This window comes from Salvia miltiorrhiza, chromosome 6, assembly GCF_028751815.1.
Source record: "Salvia miltiorrhiza cultivar Shanhuang (shh) chromosome 6, IMPLAD_Smil_shh, whole genome shotgun sequence".
NCBI lineage: Eukaryota > Viridiplantae > Streptophyta > Magnoliopsida > Lamiales > Lamiaceae > Salvia > Salvia miltiorrhiza.
In genome coordinates, this window is record NC_080392.1 from 16,531,107 (window position 1) to 16,535,236 (window position 4,130).

General features: G+C 34.9%; 1 long non-coding RNA gene across 1 annotated transcript; it reads right to left on the minus strand.

The window, feature by feature from the left end:
* Positions 1–1,885: 1,885 nt before the first annotated feature.
* On the minus strand, positions 1,886–2,506 carry LOC130990208 (uncharacterized). Its single transcript, XR_009090871.1, has 3 exons — positions 2,412–2,506; positions 2,250–2,305; positions 1,886–1,942 (listed from the first exon to the last, which is right to left on the minus strand). It is a non-coding gene; the product is annotated as an uncharacterized LOC130990208 (long non-coding RNA).
* Between the last annotated feature and the right edge of the window lie 1,624 nt (positions 2,507–4,130).

Genomic DNA, 4,130 nt, shown 5'->3' on the forward strand with positions numbered 1-4,130 from the left:
TAACACTCAGAGCGAAAATGATTTTAAGAAATAGCCTTTAGTGAATCAAATTATCAGTTTTAGGGTTTCTCCTTTAAGTTATCCGTTTCAGTATGAACAGTGTTTGTGGACAAGTAATGAAAGAAAATACTGAAAGCAATAAAAAAATACAGAGAATTTTACGTGGTTCGAAAAAATACTTTCCTACGTCTACGGTCAGTATATCACATTGACAATCGATTCGGCTTGTTCTTATGCGTGCACAGCAAACCTAACTTGTGCTTGCGGGTGCACAGCAAACCTTGCGATTGAAACACTCGTTTAAGTGCCAACACACTGGGTTGGACTTCTCTTTCTTAGCTCGCAGATGCTAAGACAATACAGTGTGTAGCTTGCGGTGGCTAATCAATCTAGAGTCCAAACAATTGTCTCGAACTCACTCTCAAACTCTCTTTTCACTCTTTAGAACAGGGTTCGAATCTCCAATTAGGATTACTGAGAACATGCTCTCAAGTAATCGATTTCTAGTCTAAGGATGGTAAGAATATTTGCCTAGACACACTAAGAGAATGTAGGTATATCAGGTAGACTGATAATTATAACGATGGTTATTCTCTTCTTTGATTCAAGCTTTTTGCAAAGTAAATGCCGAGTCTAAATTTTAGCAGAGCTTCAGCGTAGGCATTTGAATTGGTGAAGAATGAGGTTGAACCATGAGCTCTATTTATAGGCAGCGTCTGGAGAATAAATCCGTTAGAAGAGGTCCATCTACATTTCTGTCGTTTGACTCATATTTGAAATCCTGCTCAGGTGCTCAGTCTTCATTCTCCTAAAGTTGAAAGTAGGTAGTGTTCTTGCTCTCATAGGAGATGGTGCTACAGACCAAAGTAACACGGAAAGGGAAACTTTGCATGATGAAGGATGATTCGTCATATCTCCGCATTATATGCTTCATATCACTACTAGAAAAACGCTCATAGATAACGGATTTTATCCGTTATCTATGAGCAAAAAAACCGTTGTGTATAGTGGTGTTATCTATTCTATACGTCATACACAACGGTTTCAAAACCGTTATGTATAGTAGCATAGATAACGGTACGATGCGTCATACATAACAGTACGCATCCGTTATCTATAAAGGTTATACATAACGGTTTTTCACCGTTATGTATTAAGATTTTTCCGTTATGTATTAATTTTTTTTTATTTTTTTTATCATAGTTAACAGTTTTTTGCACTTTTTATAACGGTTTTAACCGTTATCTTTAATAGAATACATAACGGTTTTTCACCGTTATGTATTAAGATTTTTTCGTTATGTATTAATTTTTTTTTTTATCATAGTTAACAGTTTTTTGCACTTTTTATAACGGTTTTAACCGTTATCTTTGATAGAATACATAACGGTTTTTTGCACTTTTTATAACGATTTTTTGCACTTTTTATAACGATTTTTACAGTTTTTATAACGATTTTAACCGTTATCTTTAATTAGAATACATAACGATTTTTTGCACCTTTTATAACAGTTTTTTGCACTTTATATAATTGTAGTATATTTTTAAATTTTGCAATTTTTATAAAACGACAAAATGATAAAATCAACGATAACAATATTATATATCATCCAAAAAATTCATACATTATTATACAAATGAACCAAATATCAAGTATACATCATCATTGCATATTCCGATTCAAAATTGAAAATACGAACTACCTTATAGCTAAAACAAAAATCTATCATACAATGTTTAAAGCACCAAGTCCTCAAGAACTAGTTAATCAACCTGCTATGATTCTGTGGTTGTCTTTTGACCTCAAGCCATCCCAAGCTACCATAGCCCATGTACTTTACTGAGATTCTCACAGTCCCCACAGCCCATGTACTTTACTGGTTCTCCTGTTTTGAAAGTCTAATTATATTAGATATGAGTCCACGCATTCTCTCTTCTGCGCACTAAAAGGTAATATTTCACAAAAATAAATTAAATAGTTAACTGATGCTTCTGCAAAATTTGTCAAGGAAAAATTGTGAAATAGTAAATGATGGAAGAGATTGGAAAATATTCCTCTAGTTCTGACATCCTTCAGAGTCAAACAAATCACAATTCTTATGATAAAGACAGGGAGTAGAAGCTTAGCTTTTGGAAGCTTTACAGACTGCCTAGGAAAACTATTTCAACATAGTAAAATAACTTGTAGGTGATTAGATTAAAATATAGGAAATTCACATTTACAGCATAATGCAGATATCAGAATCTTACCAAGGACAAGCATCGCTCCACATCATTACTCATATTCTTTAAACCACATTTTGCCACTGTCAGGAAACATACAGATCACAAATTAATTAACCTAAATGATGCAAAAAATGAGAATGAATCTCACGAAAACAAGCAAAGTATGGCCACATAGGAAATACTAACTTATCTCCACCATCATTTTCTGAAGTGGGATCTTCTGCAATATCAATTTCTCTTCTTCTTCTTGAACAACCCGTCGAGATGCCTCAGAAAGCCGGCTGTCCACATGGCACCAGAATAATGTCACGAATGTCACGCTAAACAGTTCAGTATGAAGTCAAGTACTAAATAGAAATCTAGTCATTCAGTCAAAGATTACCATGTGCTATATTTGTTTCATTTTCCCAGTTTCGTTTCTTCTCCCAAAACAAAACCAAACACAAATGACATCTTTCAAGGCATTGCTTTTACGATGCAATCACGCTTTGTAAAAAGATCACATTAGCTCAAATCTCCTAAATCATACAAAACAAAAACACTAACATAGCCCTACATCATGAAAATATTTGCGCAGTTAGAAACACCTGATATTTAGAGTTCACTGTCTCTAGCACCACTCCTAGTCTGTCCATAATAGGTTCATCATCATCTTGGTAACAGCTAGAACCAAGGAACATATCCATTTGGGAAGGATAAAAAGTTGAAGCTAAATATATACTTAAAATATGAAGCATATGTGTATGAGAGCACATTTTCTCCTACTACATGGAAACATGAAAAAGAAGAATTGCATTTGGAAGAAATTTATGCTTGAGACAGAAATCATACAATTCTGTAATATGCAGATAACCATCAGTAGGTGTTAAATTATGGCAGATAACACCCGTCCAATTTGTAGTGCATGGATCCCCTCTGTTCCAGTTGCGAAGATTTCTATACGGATCAGTGAAACTGTTCTTGATGGATCGCAATGCATTGACTGTAGATATTGAGTTTTAATGTTGATACAGTTATTGCTAAACTGAGTAAGAATCACAGTCAATCAAGGAACAAACCTAAACTTAAAAACTGGCACAGACAAATACACTTACACCTCAGTCATCTTCAAGCACTATCATGGAAAATCGGAATAGTCTGAAGCAAACTTCCACATTTATATTTTAGGAGTTTACAGTTAACAATCTATAGCAATTGAGATGAAAGTTTCAAACTTGGTGCATTGCTACACTAGGTGTGCTTAGAGTTCTCTATTTGTTGCATAACTTACATGCCAAATGTTTCTTTCTTTTCTCCTTTCTTCTGCCTTGTCACATTGAGAGACAAAGATGCTATTTGAGGTCTCATTGCAAGAATTAGTCGAGAACTAAGTAAGTATGGGTCACTTTCAAGTTTCAACTAGTAAGTCTAGCAACCATAGGTTAACCAAGAACAACCCAAGGAAGCTCAACATTCATATTAAAGTAAAGAATAACACATCCCACCAAAACAAACATTCAAGGTGATCATTCTATCTCAGTTTACTCCCTTCTATCGCTCGAGTCACACCAACAAATTATGTTCTTTATGAAAGCAGTAAATAAGAAGCATGAAACTTTTAAGTCTTTGAGCATGTATACTTGTTCATATGAGGAATACCTTTTACAAATAGCATACACACGGAGCTCGGAGGATCGACGGAGGCGGCAGGCCCTCACCTGCTCAGCAGAGAAACGTAACAGCATCGAGAGATTGGGAAAGAGTCTAGAGACAGCTAGGACTCAGTTTATATTCTCCTCATGTGTAAGGGAGATCTGTGCTAATCCTCATCCACTTCATAACATGTAAATCAAAACTTGTTCGAAGCAATTGAATACAAAAGGCCATCATACATCAAAATAATAGCCTACATGAATGAGTACATTT